The sequence below is a fragment of the Myotis brandtii genome, unplaced genomic scaffold, assembly GCF_000412655.1.
Source record: "Myotis brandtii unplaced genomic scaffold, ASM41265v1 scaffold882, whole genome shotgun sequence".
Taxonomy (NCBI): Eukaryota; Metazoa; Chordata; class Mammalia; order Chiroptera; family Vespertilionidae; genus Myotis; species Myotis brandtii.
The window spans coordinates 553924-575270 of NW_005371607.1; the positions used below are offsets into that span (position 1 = coordinate 553924).

Here is a 21347-nt window from a genome sequence, read left to right on the forward strand (position 1 = left end):
CTCCCCACAGGCGCCAGGAGTCCCAGCCCAGCTTTTGGGCCTGATTGTTTTAATGTCTCATTCCAGAAAAACCACAGCGTGAAGCTGGGTGTTCTGCCCGGTGGCTGAGGAGGAAAGGGACTGAGCCTCCCGTGCACCTGCCACCGGTGTCACACTCAACATCGCCCAAGAGGGAGGACCTTCTTCTTTTATTTTTTAATATATTTTTATTGATCTCAGAGGGGAAGAGAGAGGGCGAGGGAGAAAGAGATAGAAGCATCAATGATGAAAGAGAACCATTGGCCGAAACCGGTTTGGCTCAGTGGATAGAGCGTTGGCCTGTGGACTGAAGGGTCCCAGGTTCGATTCCGGTCAAGGGCATGTACCTGGGTTGCGGGCACATCCCCAGTAGGGAGTGTGCAGGAGGCAGCTGAATCGATGTTTCTCTCTCATCGATGTTTCTAACTCTCTATCTCTCTCCCTTCCTCTCTGTAAAAAATCAATAAAATATATTTAAAAGAAAAAAAAAGATAGAGAACCATTGATCCGCTGCCTCCTGCACACCCCACACAGGGGATGGAGCCCACAACCCAGGCATGTGCCCTGACCAGGAATCAAACTGTGTGACCTCCTGGTTCATAGGTTGATGCTCAACCACGGAGCCACCACAGCCGGGCAGGAAGGACCTTCTTGACTTCATTGTTTCCCCAAAGAAGGCTTTCTGACCATGTGGGTCATGAGACGTCAGACGCTCGTGCTCTGAGTCGGTGGCCACAGGCCTCTGGGGTTCTCACCCGCTTGTAGAGAGGAAAGCCAGGAGATGGAGGCCTGATTCTTTGAATCAGAGACTTAACATTGTGACCTCCAGGGTGTTTTCTTTCTCTCTATTTTTTATTCTTACAGTTTTATTTTTGTGTACACATTTGCTTAACAATCACTGAATTTTTAGGCCAAAGAGCCTTTAGAAGTAGTTGTATTGTCTGGAACGAAGGTATGCTGAAAACGCAGTCTGGAGCAAAATGGGAAATAACATCTAGAAGTAGGCTGAGAAATTCCGATCCAGTAGGTTACGATGTCTCCTCTCTCTGGTTGCCGGGCTGAGGCCTACCTGGCTGCTAGGCCACAGGAATGGCCGAGAAGACAGGGTGCAGACCACCCAAAACAAGCCCAGCCAACCCACCTCGTGTTGCGGTACAGGTTTCACAGTTCAAGTCGCCTGTGTTCAATGGTAAACTTACAACACTTGTAACTACGTCCGCTGTCAAAATGGGGTCACTGCCATTGGTAAACCAGCAGCGATACGAGCCCGTGTCCCATTTAAGACGCGTCAGAAAAGACTGTTTGCTAGTTGGCCACAGAGAGCAGCATTCAGTCCAACATACGTTGACCCATGTTCAAGTAGATTCCTTTCTGCTTTGGGAAGCTGGCTAATTTTTCTGTTTATGATGTCAAGGTGTTCTTTCTTGAGAGTATCGTGTGGTTCGTGATTTCCATCTTGAGCCAATGCTCTCCCCGCGGCCTTTGGTGCCTGCTCCGGCCTTCCTCGGCCCTAAGGCTCACCACAACCTTCACTCTGCTCTCGCGGGCACAGCCATTTCTTCCAGGGTGTTTTCAATATGATCTGGGGAAAAGGAAAAGAGGATGTTTAGCAAAGGAGCCGCTGAGAGGGCGGGCTTGCAGGCACTCCTACCGCTGGGGGAGTGCGGGGCGGGGAGCGCTAGGCCGATTCCACCTGAAGGCAGGTCGATGGCTCCATCCTCATCCTGACGGGGCTTCCATGAAGAACATGCACCTTCTCCAGTGGATGCTGAAGGCAAGCATCTCCCCACCCCGCCCGCCCCATCCCCCCCTGCGTTAGAGCAGCGGGGAAAGCAGGTGCGCATGGGTAGTGTGCAATCCCAACGAGAATGTCAGGGAGCCCAGCCGGTTTGGTTCAGTGGATATGTTGCAGGATTCCAGGGCAGGAGGCATAGGGAAACTGAGGCAGGAAAGTTAAAACAAGGCCAAACAGTGTGGGCAATTTGCAGCCAGCTTGTAACTAACAAGCCATTATCTTCCCCAGCCCAGGACACAGAGCAAATGGTTAAAAAAAAACACAACCCTGAGGCAGTGGTTCGCAACCTTGGCTGCACATTAGAATCACCTGGGAATCTTTTTAAAATCCTGATTTCTGGGCCTCATCCTCCGGAAATTCTGTTTCTTTGTTATGGGGTGGGGCCACAACATTAGTAACAAAGAAACAGAATTTCCGGAGGATGAGGCCCAGAAATCAGGATTTTAAAAAGATTCCCAGGTGATTCTAATGTGCAGCCGAGGTTGAGAACCACTGTTCTAAGGAGAGAATGCAGAAAGGGAGGGGGAAGGGGACGGAAAACAGGGCAGTGTCACTCCCCAAGCGGAGAAGCCAGCAGGCTCAGGCTGGGCGAGATACAGTTGACAGGTGCTGCTCATGAATCCTGGGGAGGCCACAACAAAGTAGAAAAGGGACCTTGAGAATTAATCTGCACCCAAATAGTCAGCAGAGGAATTGTGAGACCTGTGGACAGGAGGGTGTGTAATGCCCCGGACCCCCACCCAACCTGCTCTGCAGATCAGTTGCTTGCTTTGCTTTTCCAATGAAGGGGCGTGCTTTAATTCTTTAATACATTGGCTTTTCACCATGCAGTCCCGATCTCTCGTATAAATCCATTTATATGAGAAGACAAGGATCGAGGTTGGAGAGAGCTGCTCCCACTGGCTCACGGGGTGTCTGGTAACACCTCTCCTGTGTCAGTGAGAGGGGCCTGTCACAGACACAGCATTGGCCCCGAGGACTGGAGGGTCCCGGGTTTGATTCTGCCCAAGAGTTCATTCCAGTCAAGGGCACAAACCTTGCTTGGAGGATCGATCCCCGGGCCGTGCGGGAGGCAACCAATCAATATGTCTCTCACATGGATGTTTCTCTGTCTCTCCGCCTCCCTTCCACTCTCTCTAAAAATCGATGGAAAAATATCCTCGGGGGAGGATTAACAACAGGAATGTCAGGGGACACGGGGACCACCCTGAGGGAGGGAATACTGTGAGGCAGGGTGTCTTGTAGATCAGGCCACAGGCTTGGGACCACTAGGCTTGATTCTCTCTCACTGGCCGTGGCCCCCATCTTGGCCCTGGATGGGATGGTCCCCAGTCTCTCTGTGAGGGGTGGCGTCGGGCCGAGGTGTGGTCTTCAGGTCCCTGACACTTTGTTCTCCTGTCCCCCAGCTTGTCCCTCGAGGGCCCTGAGAAATGGACCCTCTGAGACAGGGTTCAAACTTCTAGATACAGAGAACAAACAGATGGTTGCCAAATGGGAGGGGGATTGGGTGAAAAAGGTGAAGGGATTAAGACCTACAAATTGGTAGTTATAAAACAGCCATAGGATGCAAAGTACAGAATAGGGAACATAGTCAATAATAGTGTAATAACTATGCATGGACCAGGTGGTGCTAGAGTTATTGGGGGAATCACTTCATAAATTATCACTATGCTATTCACCTGAAGCTGATATAAAATAATACTGAATGTCATTGGAAACAGGGGCAGGGGTGGGGTGGGAGGCACACGTCCCAAGGACCACCGAGTTTCTCAGAAAGAGGCAATGGAGACTGGTCCGCATTCCGAGTGCCTGGACTGGACCCGCAGGAACCCGCACCGTCTGCTCCTGCCTGCTCCTCCGCTTTCCTTTCGGTGGAAAAGGACTGTGTTCTCTGACACCTCAGCTGGGAGAAGGGAGAGGAAGGGAACGACAGCTGAAGTACCCTTTGCAGCCAGCTTGGGAGTGTTAATAATTCGCTGCTCTCAGGGGTTCTCAGGCCTCCGCTGACCTGCTACCTGGTTGGTGAAAAAGACCAGGTCAGCAACCAGGTAGGGCCACACTGTGTGAGGCAACAGAGAGCGGCTTGGCCCCGCCCCCACCCCTGCACAGCTGTGAGCCACTGACCGCAGGTCTGCACGTGGACCCGGCCTAACACATGTCTCCGGAGGCTGCAGACTACACAGACGGCTTCTGCAGGTGGGGGGTGAGGCCGGAGCAGCATGGAGGGTGAGTGAAAAGGGAGACACAGCACAGGGACAGAAAACCACTGGAGCCTAAAGCACCGGCTCTGAGTAAGTTAATGAGCTACTGAAAACGAGGTGATGCTGCGGTGATCAGATCCGAAGTTGGAGTGAAAACTTGGGGCTGTCAGAGGTGGATCTCCATGTGCAGGTGGAGGCGGTGAACCTGTGCCCGGCCAGGCAGACAGCTGGACGGGAAGGGCTGGCCTCGGTGGCGAGAGCAGAACGTAAGCCACGGCTCTGCTATGAACTCGCGTGCCGTGGGCCAGTCACTTCATCTCTCTGGATCTTTGTTTCATAGTCAAGAAGTGAGGAGGTACAACTCAACAGCAAAACACTGAACTACCCGATTAAAAAATGGGCAAAGGACTTGAACAGACATTTCTCCAAAGAAGACATACAAAAGGTAAATGAGCACATGAAAGGGTGCTCAACCTTATTCATTTTTAGGAAGATGCAAAGTAAAGCCATCAGATGTCACCTTATCCCCATAAGGATGACTATTATTAAAAAAAACAACAACACAGAAAATAGTAAGTGTTGGTGAGGTGAGCACAGGAAAGGATGCTCAACCTTATTCATTTTTGGGAAGATGCAAAGTAAAGCCATCAGATGTCACCTTCTCCCCATTAGGATGACTATTATTAAAAAACAACAACACAGAAAATAGTAAGTGTTGGTGAGGATGTGGAGAAATTGGAACCCTGTGCATTGCTGATAGGAATGTCAAATGGTGCAGCTACTGTGAAAACCAGTATGGCGGTTCCTCAAAAAATTAAATATAAAATCACCATATGATCCAGCGATTCCACTTCTGGACACATACCCCAAACAATTGATAGCAGAGACTCAAGCAGATCGTTGTCCACGCATGTTCATAGCAGCATTGTTCACAGTAGCCAGAAGGTGGAAGTAATCCATTTATTGCCAGATGAATGGATAAATAAAATGTGTTGTATACATACAATGGAATATTATTCTGCCTTAAAAAGGGAGGAAATCTGATCCGTGCTACAACACGGATGAGCCTTGGAGACATTTGCTAAGTGAAATAAGCCAGCCACAGAAGGACAACTACTGCATGATTCCACTTGTCTGAGGTGAGGAGTCAAATCCATAGGCAGAGAGGGGAGTGGCCATTTCCAGGGCCTGGAGGGGAGAGAGACCATGAGCAGGGACTGCTCAATGCGTGTGGAGTTTCAGGTCGGGGAGATGAGATAGTTCTGGGGCTGGATGTGGTGCTGGGTGCATGGGAATGTACTTAATGCCTCTGCACTGTATACTCAGAAACAGTTAAGATAGTAAATGTCACCACATTGAAAAGTACTGAGGTAGAAGATTCCTGCCAAGAGTGCGAGGTCCGCCACGCCAAGACACAGATCCCTTCTGACTGCGGATACGCCGGGCAGGGCTGAGGGCGGCTGAAGCCATCAGGTGGGTCACGGCCAGCCTTGAAGAGCTGCTGTTCACCCCGGGGTGCTATACACCTGTCATGACTGTTAACAGGCCTTCGTTCTTAACCTCATTAATTGTCTGACATAATATACGTTCAGGAAAGTGCATAGAACCAAAACACACAGCTCAGATTTAATCTCAAGCACCTGTGTGACCACCACTCAGCTCAGGAGCTAGACCAAGGGTGGGCAAACTTTTTGACTCGAGGGCCACAATGGGTTCTTAAACTGGACCGGAGGGCCGGAACAAAAGCATGGATGGAGTGTTTGTGTGAACTAATATAAATTCAAAGTAAACATCATTACATAAAAGGGTACGGTCTTTTTTTTTTAGTTTTATTCATTTCAAATGGGCCGGATCCGGCCCGCGGGCCGTAGTTTGCCCACGGCTGAGCTAGACTCTTGCAGCACCCCAGAAGGCAGGGCAGTGTGTTCCCACCTAGGCAGGCATCACCCAAAGTTCGGCCTGACATTCGGACAGTAACAGGGGTGGGCACAAGTAGGTTTACAGTTGTGAGTACACGAAACACAGTTTATTCTTGCATTATTATTTATTAATTATTGTACTATTTGTTAGTATTATTTGTCTTCTCATTATTATTATTTCATATCATTACTTATGATTTATCTTTTAGGTACTTTTAACTGGTAATTTAACCTATTTTGCCCCCCCCCCTTTATAAATGGAATCCCAGAATGAAAATAAACAACTGCACATAGCAACATGGATGAATCTCATACATATCATATTGATGAAATAAAACAGCCCAAGAGGAATATATCAGAGCAAATTATTGAAAAAAAAAAAAAAGAAAACACCCACCACTCTTTCCCCTGTTCTTTGTCATAAATTAACTGTTTTATTTGAATGAACGGGTCTGTGTTGAGGCTTTCTAGAATATTCCATCAGTCCACTCATCTGCTTTGTGCCCATCCCACACTGTAGTAATCACTGCCACTCTACTATCTTGTTACCCAGTAGAGCAATTCCTTCCTTCTTATTTTTCAGAACTAGCTCATCGAGGTCAACCAAAAGCCAAATAACCAAACAAACCCTGGGGGATTCTGATTGTAAATACACTGATCTGTAAATCAATTTGGAGAGAATTGACATCTTTACAGTGTTGAAGCTTCAAGCCATGGACATGGTATAACCTCCATTTATTTAAGTTTTCTTTAGTTGCTCTCAAGGATGTTTGATAGTTTTCTAAAAGTATGCTAGGGCATTGGTCCCCTCAGCCTTTGGTAGTCTGGGCAGAGCCTGGGCAGCTAGCCTGGCCGGAGGCAGGTCACTCCAGCCTTGGACAGACGGGCAGTTGTTTACCCTAGTGAATTATACAACTACTATCAACTTCTCTGTGGGAAAATGTTGGGAAGCATTGAGAGGTCTTTCCAGTTTTCTGTTTCTGACCATTTGCACAAAAGTCTGTGTTGTGCGTGGGCAAGAATGCCACCAAGTGTCCTGAACTCCCAAGCTGCCCACCCAATGTGTACTTGCAGCCCGTTGACTTCACCAGCCTATCTGTACCATGTGTGCCCATAAATTAAGAGGGCTTGTTCTTGCAAAAACATTAATAATGTGATTATGTACTGAGCACTTTCCTGGTTCTGGGGGGTGTACAAACGCCTTCTTAAGGCTGCAAGGTACACTATGAGGTCGTTAGTATTACCTGTATTTCACAGAAGAAAAAGCTGGAGCTTTGAGAGGCAAAGTGACTGTGAAACGGTAGAACCATTTCCTCAGACATGACAGACTAGATCCTCTGAAAACCTTTCCTCTACAAAGTTTGTAGAAATACTGGGTGAAATACAGAAAACCATTTTTAAAAATAGATAGTTGAACTTGGGAGAAGTTTTCTTCACAGGGTCACTCAGGGACTGGAGACGAGACCAGGCACAGAGACCCGGGCAGAACTGAGAGCCTCAAACGGCTGCGTTCGCTCGCAGGGAAAGGAAACCAGTCCTGTGGCGAGGAGCCATTCACTCACTCGTCAATCCAGTAACATGCTGAAAGCTGGCTGTAAGCTAGACCTGTATCCCAGGCACTGTGGGCTACAGCGACAGAACATAGAGCTCTGTGCCTGGGGGACTTACATTTTGGTGGGGGAGAGACAGAAAATACTTAATAAAGGTAAGTTATCAGTATGATAGAAGGGGATCTGTTTATGGGAAAAACAGAACAAGGGAAAACGGATCAGGGAGAGTGAGGAAACCACTAGGGTGGCCTGGACTCTGGAAAAAACACACGAAATCTGTCCTGCAAAGTCCCAGCCTCGGATGGGCCAAGGCCGTCCCGCAGGCTGCTCACTGATGGCCTTCCTCATATTCCCACCGGTGGGAAGGGAGTTAAAGCTTGGGAAGGAGCCCATGTTCCCGTTTGCCATACTGAGGGCGAGTCTGAGAAATCTCTCTCTCTTTTTAATCCTCACCCAAGGAGACTTTTCCCATCGATTTTTAGAGAGAGTGGGAGGGAGAGGGAGAGACAGAGAGAAACACCAATGTGAGAGACACATTGATTGGTTGCCTCCCGCATGCCCCCGACCCAGGCTGGGAGACTGCAACCGAGGTATGTGCCCTTGAGCAGAATCTAACCTGGGACCCTTTAGTCCGCAGGCCAACGCTCTAGCCCAGGGGTGTACTTTTCCCATCGATTTTTAGAGAGAGTGGAAGGGAGAGGGCGAGACGGAGAGAAACACCAATGTGAGAGACACATTGATTGGTTGCCTCCCGCATGCCCCCGACCCAGGCTGGGAGACTGCAACCGAGGTATGTGCCCTTGAGCAGAATCTAACCTGGGACCCTTTAGTCCGCAGGCCAACGCTCTAGCCCAGGGGTGGGCAAACTTTTTGACTCGAGGGCCACAATGGGTTCTTAAACTGGACCGGAGGGCTGGAACAAAAGCATGGATGGAGTGTTTGTGTGAACTAATATAAATTCAAAGTAAACATCATTACATAAAAGGGTACGGTCTTTTTTTTTTTTAGTTTTATTCATTTCAAACGGGCTGGATCCGGCCCGCGGGCCGTAGTTTGCCCACGGCTGCTCTAGCCACTGAGCCAAACTGGCCAGAGCAGGGCTGTCTTTTGTGTGTGTGTGTGTGTGTGTGTGTCATACAACGTTTTTTGTTTTAGAAGTTTCAAGAATAAATATTACTCACTTATGCTCCTTAATTTGAAAATTATGGTACTATTTACATGTAATATAATTCATCTGTCTTAGGGGTACAGTTTGGTGAAATTCAATAATTGTAGACAATTACATAGCCACCTCCTCACTCAGGCTATAGAACAGTGACCTCACTTTAAAGGTTCCCCTTTAGATCCTTGGTTTTTGTTCTTGTTAATCCTCACCCGAGAATATTTTTTCCATTGGTTTTTAGAGAGTGGGAGGGGGAGAGAAAGAGAGAGAGAGCAACATTGATGTGAGAGAGATGCATCAATTGGTTGCCTCCTGCACATGCCCTTGACCCAGAATCAAACCCGAGACCCTTCAGTGCATGGGCCAACACTCTAACCACTGAGCAACACCAGCCAGGGCTAGGTCCTTGATTTTAAGAGGGACATTGACAAATTGGTGGGGGTCCAGGGCGAGAAATCTTGAAGTCATGGCATAGGCAGACCACCCTAAGGAATGAGGTTTATGGAGAATGCCCAGTCTTCCAGTATTTAAAGGCTGCGATGTATATAAAGAGTGAATTAGGGCAGCTCAGAGGGAGCCATCAGGACCTGTGGGTGGAAGTGTGAGATGTTTTGACTCAATATAAAAAAGAAACCTCTAGTCCTGGCTGGTGTGGCTCAGTTGGTTGGAGTGCTGTTCCGTCCACTGAAAGATTGCGGGTTCGATCCCCGGTCAGAGCACATACCCAGGTTTCAGGCTTGGTCCCTGGTCGGGGCCCGTGCAGATGAATTACTGTAGATCAAGCACCTGGAAGTGGTAGCGTCAGAATTTGAACCCAGGTGTTCTGACTTTAAGTCCAGATTTCCCGTCCTCCCCTTTGCTTTGGGACGTCTACGGAGGCTTGGGCACAGCGTCAGGGTGGGGAGGACCTGACCTGAGGTAGCTGCTCAGGTTTTGAGCATTTCTTTACCCTCGGGCTCAGTCGTGCATTGGCTGGGGACAGCCCAGGCCCAGCGAAGACCAGGGCCCTGCCGGTGTGGGTGGAGGGGCCACCCTTCCTCAGCCTGTGGCTCGCTTGGCCTCACTGCCTGGAGCCATCCCTTGCCCTGATTTCCAGTGTGGGCTGAGGATCCAGGTCAGCGAGAGCTGGGAGCGGGGTTGGCCTGTGTGGGTGCTGCTGATCGGGATCAGCTGCTGGCCATCTGGGGCCTGGGGCTGAGAGGAGCTCGTAGAAATGCCTTCCACCTACCTGGCCGGGCGTGTCTGCGAGGCTGAGTGTGAAGGGCAGACAGTTGAGAATAGAACAACTCTCAGGTGAGAGAGGGGGGGAGAGAGGGGGTGGGAGAGGGACAGCTCTCAGGTGAGAGAGGGGGTGGGAGAGGGGGTGGGAGAGGGACAGCTCTCAAGTGAGAGAGGGGGTGGGAGAGGACAACACTCAGGTGAGAGAGAGAGAGAGTGTATAACAAGAGGAAGGGAGCCTGGGCGATAGGAGCCATTTACTGCTCAACTCCCAGGGAGCAAGTGAGTGAGAGAACTCCCACTGCCGGAGAGAAAGGATGGGCCGTGGGGGGCTTTGCTGCATTGACTGGGCTCACTGGTCTCCTGTTGGGGGTGGCTGCATAGGTTCCTGCGCCCCAGCAAGACCTCAAGTGACCCTCAGCCCTGACCTTGGGGTGGGCGACAGCGGAGGCTCCTGGGCGTTGGGTGTTAGTTGGATGTGACCAGGCGTCTGCTGCAAGGAGAGACCCGAGGACGAGGAGGGCAGAGGCACCTCCTCCCTGGCCGTCCTTCCCGTCTTCCCTGCCCTCCTTGGCTGGGAGGGGCTGGCAGGCAGTGGCATCCCGCAGGTTAGGCTGGTGGGTCAGTGCATTGGGTTTGCCCAGCCAGCTGGCAGGAAGCAGGACAGAGGTCACTTGAACTCAGACCATGTGTCCCTGTTAAATACATCAGCTTTTAAATCGATCTTTGTTCAAAGTCCAGCGAGTTCCACGGCAACAGCTCCCCAGCAGAGTGGATTCCCCAGTGGACCCAGCAGTGAGCGCTTCCTCCCAGATCCAGGTAAGCAGGGACTCTGCGTCCCCGACCAGGGGCTGGCCACCAGGCCACCGTCTTTCTTTTCCTTTTCCCTTTTCTAAGCGGCGGCTGGGCGTCCAGAGCAGCAGAGAGGCTGGTGGGGAAGGAGCCAGGAGCCAGGCCTGGTGGTGGTGGGGGTGTGTGTGAGGGTGTGTGAAGGCTGTTCTCCTGGATTCTCTGCTTGAGATGCTCCAACACTTGCATGGAGGCCGCTTCCCCACGGAGCTGGCCGGCGGGTCTGTAGAGAAAGCTCTCCCAGGCTGCGGGGAGGTTTGATGTGCGGCCAAGGGGAGGGAGACGACAGGCCGCACAGGCCCCGGGAGGTCCTCACGGTACCTTCCCGCTGGGCAAGGCTTGGGTGTTAGAGATTTTCTTAAAGGACACAACCTACTGCAACTGGACCATAAAGAAAGGCATCGCTCTTCTGTTCATTCCATTACGCACTGAGACGTGGGGAAGCAGTGGGTTTGCAGGCTGGCTGAGTTTTAAATGTAGATCTCCAGGCTCTACCCTTTGGAATTCCTAGTCCTGTGGGTTTTGTGTGGGTCTGAAAAGTCTTGGTTTGATGAATCCTCACCCAGATGATTCTCGTGTGCGTGCAGGTTTGGGAGCTTCTTTCCTAAGCAGAGGGGTCAAGGGACTTCAGTGTGACTTTCGTCTGTTCTAAGGGCTCACCCGCTGAGGAGAACCGGTTCTGGCTGGCTCCTTGGTCCCAGGCCCTGCGAGGTTGCACGGCACGCTCTCACTCCTCACCAGTAGTCACAGGGCTGATGTCTCAGGTCCTGGGTGTCTGGTCACCTGGAGTCACATGCTCTCTCCTGAAGCGAATAGCTCAGGGACTTTGAGTTTGTGTGTTATGACTAAGTACATTGGTCTTATCTCGGATTCCTTTGCACGTTCTTGGCACCATAAACTAGGAAATTGCTAGTAATGATGTCTTGTGTCCATAGACAGCTGCCTCTCATCCAGGGAAGGAACGCGGGGCGGAATCCCAATCACCTGGGATGGTGCAGTTGTTAGTGACCGGCTAGCGGACAAGTCACTGAGCCAGCTGGGCCTCGCTTTTATCGTCTACCATAGGCTCTTGTCTTCTGCTGAAGGCTGTACTGAAAGTAAAATTATAAATATGTGTTTGAGCAGAAACACAAATGTGCTTATGTTTCTTTTTAAAAAAAGATTATCTTTATTGTTGAAAGTATTACAGATGTCCCCCTCTCCACTGGCCCCCTCCATCCTGCCCCCAAGCCTTCACCACACTATTGTCTGTGTCCATGGGTTATGCATATATGGTGAATCTCTTCCCACCCCCAGCCCTGCCCGCCTTCTGAGATTCGTGTCTGTTCCAAGCTTCTATGTCTCTGAATCTATTTTGTTCGTTAGATTCCACAAAACATTCCTAATGATGTATCCAAAGGCTCTGGATGAGCGGGAGAAACCGCCTCGGGGCTAGCTGGAGACCTTGTCCCGTCTGTTAATCTCATCGAGCTTCTATGATAAGGAGCTGAGACTTCACGATCACCTCTGTTCTTCCCAGCCGACCAAGTAGAATAGATCCTGGGGCTTTGAAGACTGGCTCCTTCTTGTCACTTGGGTATGAATTACAATGCTAGCTCCCCAGTTTCCCCCTCCACCCCGTCACCGTGCCCCTCAGAAGTAGCCTTATTCTCAGAAACCATCTTGTTTACTTCTTAGATGTCACCTTTGCCAGGTGTTCAGCTTCAGGAGAGCAGGGATCTTGTCCTTTGTGTCATCCCTGCTCCTAGAACACCAGCAAGAGGAGATGCTGAGCTATCTGGATAAATGGAAGGAACTGCAAGGATAGAATCAGGATGTTTTCATAAGTTGCTCCAAAGGAGAGGTTGAAGAATTCGGATACTCTCTCAGGTCATCTGTGGTCCCAAGTCTGATCATGCGGGAATGGGCGTCTCTATTTTACATCTTGGTTAAATGATTTTCACATTTGTTGCACAGGAATTTGATGAGAGTAGCAAGTTAGAGCTAGACGTATTTCCCTTACATCTCGCAGCGCCTCACCCTGGTCCTTCACGAGGGACGGCTCAGATCTCTCTTCTCTCTGCCTGGTGGGAGTCATGGCTACATGATGAAGGGTATGGGTGCTGGAACTGGACACCTGCATTCCTGAGCAGACGGATTCTCCCTCTCTAAGTCTCCATTTCCTCACAGTCCAACAGGCGTAATGTAATGGAACCTGCTTCCTAGTGCTACGAGGATTGGAGTGGAGAAGGCACTTTGGGCCTAGCACACCTGCAGTGTATTCTGGGGGTGTATTCTGATGATCTTCATACAGTTTTGTGAAGGGCATGATCTGGGGAAGGAAGGAACCTGGCAGTGGCAAGGAACTTTGATAAACAGGAAAAGGCACCTGCTAGCTTTTCTTTCTTTTCTTTTCTTTTTTAAAAAATATTTTTATTAATTCAGAGAGGAAAGGAGAGGGAGATAGAAACATCACTGATGAGAGAGAATCACTGATCAGCTGTCTCCTGCACGTCCCCTACTGGGGATTGAGCCCGCAACCAGGCATATGGTCTGGATTGGAATTGAACCCCAGACCCTTCAGTCTGCAGGCTGAGGCTTTATCCACTGAGCCAAACCAGCTAGGGCCACCTGCTAGCTTTTCAATGACAGCGAGGGAGGGCTGCTCGTGGTCTGAGACCACCAGCTTCTCAGGCTCCAAGCCTCATGGACACTGAGGTCCTCTGGAATCAACAGGACTGAGTGTGAGGCACTTTACAGTCTGACCTTCATCCTTGCCACATAAACCTGTTCTCCGGGTGCTCGGAGCCACTCACCATTCCTGAACGCACCTGTGCTGCTTCTCTCGCCTGGGATGCCTTCCTCCTCCAGCCTAACCACCCGAGCTTCCTAACAACATCGTCCTCGTGGTTGGGAGGCTGGGAGGTGGTGGAAGGAGCCCAGACTCAGTAAGGGTTGAATCCGGGTTCTGTTTCGTATCCAAATAGCCACGGGAAACCAACTTAACCTTCCAGAGTCTTTGTTTGCTTTTTTCCTTATAAAATGGGATTAAATGAGAACTCAAAGGGCACCTCAGTTGGTGCGTGGAGCCTCGTGGGAGCTCAATACGCATGTGTAACAACCACAGGTTTCCTTTTTGTCTTTTTCAATTACAGTCGACATGCAACATTATACTAGTTTCAGGTGTACAGCATAGTGATTAGATATTTATACAACTTATGAATGAAGTGATCACCCCGATAAATCTAGTTCCCATCTGGCCTCATACGTAGTTTTTACGATATTATTAGCGATATTCCCTGTGCTGTGCTCTACACCCCTGTGACTGTTCTCATGACTGGCAATTGGAACTTAATCCCTTTCACCTTTTTCACTCATCCCCCAGCCCGCCCCTCCCATCTGGTGACCATCATTTTGTTCTCTGTATCAATGAGTTTGTCTCTGCATAAAACATGTACTTTTCAATATTCCAGCACCCACTGCGCTCTGGGCTCTGTGAGGGCAGGACAGTAACGAATCTGGATTGAGCCTCAGTGTCTGCCCCACAGTAGGTACTAACTATAACCTATTGATTGTATAAATGATATTTGACATTCAGAGGAGGGAATGGTACCTTCAGACTGTGCTGGTCAGGAAAGGATTTGTAAATAATCTAACATTTGAACCTGGCCTTGAGGATGGGTAGGTCTTGAATTCATTCATGTGTGAAAACTGTTTGCTTAGGACCTACGCTGAGTGGGGACAGGTCTGGGGCAGAGCAGGGGCCCGTGGGAAGGCAGGCTCGGTGCCTGCAGAGTAGAGCTGCATGTAGGGCTGGGTCATGCGGAGCCTCAAAATCAGAGCCAGGCATCCGGGGGCCTCGCAGACGCCACTGCCCTGGGGCCACCTGTGCCCAGCCATGGGGAACCCACCATGTCCTTCCACATGGCTGCCCATGCCAGCCCTCGAGCTGTTGGCAGACAAAGTCCCAAAGACAGCAGACACTCCCGCGCTCTCAGCCCCGGGGAGAGAGGATCTGGTTACAGAGGTTCCTGCTCTCACAGAACACTCCGGATTTATGTGCCAGGTGGTGACCTCACACCCATGATGGCCCAGGAGGCAAGTCCGTCTATGGGGAGAAATTTGATGACAAGAATTTCATCCTGAAGCCCATCTGTCCATGGCAAAGGCTGGACCCAGCACAAGGGCTCCCAATTTTTCTCTGCACCCCCAAGCCTGAGAGGGTGGGTGGCCAGTGTGTGGTCTTCGCCAGGTGAGCGGCGGCACGGAGGTTGTGGCAGCCATGGAGCTGGGGTCCAGGAAGGGCAAGGCCAGCGGCAGAGCAGCATTGCTCACTGGGGACGCCTCCAATCAGTTTGACTTGGGTTTTATCTTACCCATCGACCATTCCTTCTGTCACCAGGAGAGCACCCCTGCACCCCATCTGCAGCTTCGTGCTCTTTGTGCTCTTGCTGCAGCTCATTGGGTTCCATATTGTCCTCACCACTTGCCAGTCCAGCTGGATTGCAGAGCTCAGTGTATGATTATGAAATAAAAAGGAAACAACAACAAAAAGTGAGGGGGTAGAAATGCAAGTTCAAAGGATCTTGTAGAACAAGATGCCAATTTAGGAGGGTACCTTTGTTCCAGCAACTCTCAGGATGGCCTGGGCATTTTCAGGCACCAGTCCTATCAGCAGGAGTGGACAGTGGTCCTTTCTATGAGGCATCTCTGTTTCCACACAATAGTGACCCCATCTCTCTCCCAATGTACAGAACTCTTAGGTAAGCAAGTAAAGTGTGAAAGACTTTGAACTCCAGCCTGTAGTCCTGCCATATAGGACATAGTGCTGTTCACGGTGGCTGGGGCAGATGATTCCATTCCTTATCAGAAATCAGAAATCAGAATTGAATTACTCGCCCGGCCAGCGTGACTCAGTGGTTGAGCGTCAACCTATGAATCAGGAGGTCATGGTTCAATTCCCATCAGGGCACATGCCCAGGTTGCAGGCTCCATCCCCAGTGTAGGGCGTGCAGGAGGCAGTCGATCAATGATTCTTTCTCATCATTGATGTTTCTGTTTCTCTCCCTTCCTCTCTGAAATCAATAAAAATATACTAAAAAAATAGAAAAAAATCTATATTTTTAAAAAAAGAATTTAATTCCTCACTGGACCTATGATCACTCTTCTCCACGTAATTCTCCATGAAATGCATTTCATTAATTTCCCGCATTTGAAATCTATTGGTTGGGAAGACCAAACAGTAGCTATCATAGTGGGCAAGTACAGTTCGAAAATACATATTTTAGGTCCTCACTTATCCTATTTTTAAATTTTTAATTAAAAATCAATACACTTGAGTGTTTGAATTTCCTACCGGTCTTGCCTTTTTCAAAGGAGGAATCCAGGTGGCCGTAAAGATATAGGATCTGCTCTGGGTAAAACATTTCTGAAGAATAACATTGAACTGCCTTCATCGCTCCCTTGCTCGAGACACCTGTAGGTACCAGCTGAGGCCGCTGGGATTCCTTTCCTGCTGTTGGAGGAAACAGCTGTGCTGAGGCCCGGGCAGGCTCCGGGGAAGGCAGCGATGCCTGGCGCGGGGCGGGGAGCCCGGATAAGTGGGGCCCTAAAATATGTATTTTCTAACTACTCGCCCACTATGATAGTTACTGTTTGGTCTTCCCAACCGATAGATTTCAGGGCTGCTGGCCGTGGGGAGTTCCCGGCTGGTCTAGAGCTGCTGACAACATCCCCAGTCTCCACCGATTATGTTTCCCAGAAAAAGTCTAGGGGTTGTCTGTCCGCTCTTCACACATGCACGCAGAGGCTGACGGAGAAGCCTCCCCCCTAAGGGCACGGTGTGTGCGTGCGCCTGCTCCCGCGTCCCGGGAATGCTGCTTGCTCTCCGCTGAGGTGCCGAGGATTTCATCCACCAGCGTGGGCTTCAGTGCACAGTGAACAGCTCGCAGGTTGAACGTGACCAGGGCTCTGGCCCTCTCTCCCCCTCATGCCTCCATGAACCAGAAATCATTTACTCCACGGTTCCATCCAGGTTGTGCATTCCATAGACTCAGTAACTAGGGTTAAATATTACTCATCTGCTGTTTTGCTAAGTTTTGCTGTTTAGTGTTTTCCTGGCTCAAGGGTTGGTTACATAAGTGCCTTGTGAGGAGGGGCTGTCTTTTCTTTATAGTCAGATACCGACGGCATCACTGATTCCTAATTACTATTAGATAAGACACTGGCGAGGCCAGAGTACTCGTGACTAACAGCGTGAATCACCGCAGCGTAGAACAATCCTGTTACATCTGGACTTTGGGAGATCAGCAAGGAGGATACTCCTGGGCTGTCTCTCCTGATGGGCGTCACCGGCCTGGCCATCGCTGGCTTACCCAGCACCCTCCTGTTTGTCCACCTCCCAGCAGAATGCTGCTCATCCCACATCCTTTCTCTCATCTGTTGGAAATCAGTGGTGCTGTCCTGTGAGTGAGCCTGTTCCCTAGTTCCTCCCTGGTTACCATGATTCACACGTGGGCCAGATATCTCTCTATGAGGCAACTGCCCCTCACTCATCTTCTCCACCCTTGTCTGTTCCGTGGGTCCTTTGCTGGGGGACCCTGGGCTCACATCTGCTAGGGCCCATCTCTTGCAGGTGTGGGGACTGGCCAGCTTCGTCTGAAGTTCTGTGAAAGCTCCCTGGGATCCCAGACCTCCTTGACACAGCGTGTGGTGCTATCTTCGCAGTCCCCTAGCTCTCAGTCTTTATGATACTTCTGGGTTCAGGGAAATTGGAGTTTATTATTTGAGCTTTAAAATTTCATGGTGAACAAAATCGTCAGCCCTGGCCTTTTAGCAGCTAAAACGAACTTTGCGCCCTAGCAGGTTTGGCTCAGTGGGTAGAGCATTGGACTGCCGACTGAAGGGTCCCGGGTTTGACTCTGGTCAAGGGCACATGCCCAGGTTGTGGTCTGGATCCCCAGTAGGGGGCGTGCAGGAGGCAGCCAATCAATGATTCTCTCTCATCATTGATGTTTCTAGCTCTCCCTCTCCCTTCCTCTCTGAAATCAATAAAAATATATTTAAAAAACAATAAAACAACAACAACAAAACAAACTTTGCAGAGGTGGTCTGTAGAGAGTAGACAGAACCCGGTAACTGAGGTGCTTGCCCATCCCTGGTCCATCATTCAATCTCTACTTCTCAGCTTCGAGCAGAAACCAGGAGCGCTGCTCAAATGTTCTTTCAGAAAAGGAGCTTCCCACGGCCCCCGGGGACAGGGAGGGGTGTGCGTGGCCTGGCTCTCTGTCCCAGAGGCTGCGCTTCGATGCTTTCCATGTTCTAGCTAAGGCCCTTCACCTTGTCCGTGCGCATTGTCCATTCTGGGCGCACCTCTGTCTCTGGCTCAAAATGAAGGAAGTCGCTGGTGTTCTCACAGCGGCACATCGTGGCACCAGGATTACGAACTGGCTTTAGACTTAGCACTCTAGTTTTTTTTAACGTTCTTTACCTAGACTAGAGTGCTGGGAAGATGGAAAGAAAAGTGCAGACTCCCTTCCCATCAGCCACGTACCCATCTGGCCGCTGCAGGCTTTTCCTTCCCAGAAACTGCTCTGTTCCAAAGATCTTTAAGGTGGCGTTTCCCATGTGAGCCTCTTAATTTTTGAAACTGCTCCCCCAACCCCCTCTTATCCCCTCTCCCTGTTCACCAGTCCCTGAAACGCTGGTCTGTCCTGGCTTCTCTTACCTGCCAGTTCACATGGACCCACAGTCTCACTTTCCAGCTCTGTGCTCAGGTGCATGTAGAAATCCTCACCTCCAGCCTTCTGTGTTTCAACATGTCAAAACCCAACTTGGGGTAGAAATGACCACTTCCTCCTTCTATTCTTGTTGTACACTATGTTTAGAAAAGCCATGAGAAACCATGCTGTTTGGTCAGCTATAAAGTCATGAGATCTATCTATCCATCTAATATAAAAATGTATTTAATCTAAGTGGTTAGAATTTTTTATTCAATGTGTTAACCCATTGTAGTGAAACCATGCTTTGTGATTGGAAATCCTTTAACTGCCATCCCAGTTGATAGCTCTTTAATTTACATGGAGTTTCTTTTTTTAAAAAAATATATTTTATTGATTTTTTACAAAGAGGAAGGGAGAGAGATAGAGAGTTAGAAACATCGATGAGAGAGAAACATCGATCAGCTGCCTCCTGCACACTCCCCACCGGGGATGTGCCCGCAACCCAGGTACATGCCCTTGACTGGAATCGAACCTGGGACCTTTCAGTCCGCAGGCCGACGCTCTATCCACTGAGCCAAAACGGCTTCGGCTGGAGTTTCTTAAAAGTCTGAAATAGCTGACAGCTTTTTATAATGGGAGCATTTTGCTGGATTAAAGACTTAAATGTAAGACTCAAACCCATAAACCCCTAGAAGAAAACATAGGCAGTAAAATCTCTGATATTTCTCTTAGCCATATAATGTTCTGATATATCTCCTTGGGCAAGGGAAACAAAAGAAAAAATAAGCAAATGGGACTACATTGAACTAAAAAAGATTTTTGCACAGCAAAGAAAACCATCAACAAAACAAAAAGACAACCCACTGAATGGAAGAATATATTCACCAGTGATAAATCTGATAGGGGTCAATATCCAAAACTTATAAAGAATTCATCCAACTCAACACAGAAAAACCAATCTAATTAAAAAGTGAGCAAAGGACCTGAATAGAAACTTCTCCAAAGAAGACATACAGATGGCCAATAGGCACATAAAAAGATGCTTAATGTCACTAATCATCAGAGAAATGCAAATTAAAACCACAATGAGCTATCGCCTCATATCTGTCAGAATGGCCATCATCAACAAATCAACAAGTGCTGACGAGGATGTGGAGAAAAGGGAGCCCTTGTCCACTGCTGGTGGGAATGCAGATTGGTGCAGCCACTGTAGAAAACAGTATGGAGGTTCCTCAAAAAAAAATTAAAAATGAAACTGCCTTGTTGACCCAATGATTCTATATCTGAAGAAACCCAAACCACTAATTCGAAAGAATATATGCACCTCTATGTTTATTGCAGCGTTAATTACAATAACCAAGATATGGAAGCAACTCAAGTGTCCATCAACAGATGAGTGGATAAAAACGTGGTGGTACATGTATACAATGAGTCATAAAAAAGAATGAAATCTTAACCACTTGCGACAGCATGGATGGACCTAGAGGGTATTATGCTAAGTGAATAAGTCAGTCAGAGAAAGATAAATACCACATGATTTCAATTATATGTGGAATCTAAAGAACAAAATAAACAAAATTGAAACAGACTCAGATACAGAGACCTGACTGATGGTTGCCAGAGGGCAGAGGGGCTTGGGGACTGGGTGAAAAAGGTGAAGGGATTAAGAAGTACAAATTGGTGGTTATGGTCACAGGGATGTAAAGTACAGCACAGGGAATATAGTCAATAACATTGTAATGACTATGTATGGTGACTATGTACTGGAAGTACCAGGGAGAACACTTTATAAAGCATATGATTGTCTAACCATTATGCTGGATGCCTGAAATTAATACAAAATAATACAGTGGGGCCTTGACTTACGAGTTTAATTTGTTCCGTGACAGAGCTCGTAACTCAAATTACTCGTATGTCAAATTATTAAAGTGAACAAGTGAGACACGTGATACTGGGCTGATGTGGCAGTCACTGTGACATTTGCTGCGCCAACTAGCGGTGGGGTATCTGAAGCTGGCTCGTAACCCGAATTTTTTAGCTCGCCTCAAAGCAAAAAAATCGGCCGAGAGACGGCTCTTATCTCGAAAAACTCGTTAGTCGGGACACTCATAAGTCAAGGCCCCACTGTATTGCATGTAAACTGCAATTGAAAAAAATTTAAGATGGAGACATTTTGCATCAATTTCTTGAGAAATCTGTCACACTGGGCTCTTCCTCACAAGAACTGTGAGTAGCAGCTAATCCACAGTCCTCTCCTGGCGGCTTCACTGATTAATTAGTTTGAGCTCAGTGGCTATTTTGGTCCATATTTTCAAAGTTCCTGTTTTCCTGCTTTGCAGGAAAGATGGAAGCTGAGGTAAGTGACCTTATTTTCCAAATATATATATTTCAGAGAGGGAGAGAAAGATAGAAACATCAGTGATGTGAGAGAATCATTGATCCACTGCCTCCTGCACCCCCTCCACTGCAGATGGAGCCCGCAACCCAGGCATGTGCCCTCACCGGGAATCGAACTGTGACCTACTGGTTCATAGGTTGACACTCAACCACTGAGCCAGGCCTTATTTTAATCTCATTTTTATTCTGCCTAGCAGAAGTATTCCATCTCATTAAGGCTAAACCCATGTCCTTGCTCTCCATATCCTCATCCCTTATATACAAACACTAGAGGCCCAGTGCACAAAAATTTGTGCACTGGGTGGGGGGGAAGGGGGGTCCCTCAGCCCGGCCTGTGCCCTCTCGCAGTCGGCCCCCACCCGTGCACCAGGGTGGGACCCCTCGGGAGATAATGACCTGCTGGCTTAGGCCTGCTCCTGGGTGGCAGAGGGCAGGCCCAATCCCTAGGTGCAGCCCCTGGTCGGACTCAGAGCAGGGCCAATTGGGGAGTTGGGGCGCCGCCCCCTGTCATGCACAGAGCAGGGCCCATCAGGGGGTT

At 49.1% G+C, this 21347-nt stretch overlaps 1 protein-coding gene and 1 pseudogene across 1 annotated transcript in view; one reads left to right on the forward strand and one right to left on the reverse strand.

The window, feature by feature from the left end:
• Window positions 1–866: 866 nt before the first annotated feature.
• On the reverse strand, window positions 867–18116 carry LOC102239378 (annotated as a pseudogene).
• PDZK1 (PDZ domain containing 1) overlaps window positions 10600–21347 on the forward strand; it is a 32663-nt gene continuing 21915 nt past the window's right edge. The window contains exon 1 of the mRNA XM_014532338.1: window positions 10600–10682. The gene's annotated coding sequence lies outside the window, so the exon portion shown is untranslated. The remainder of the gene's footprint in view (window positions 10683–21347) is intronic.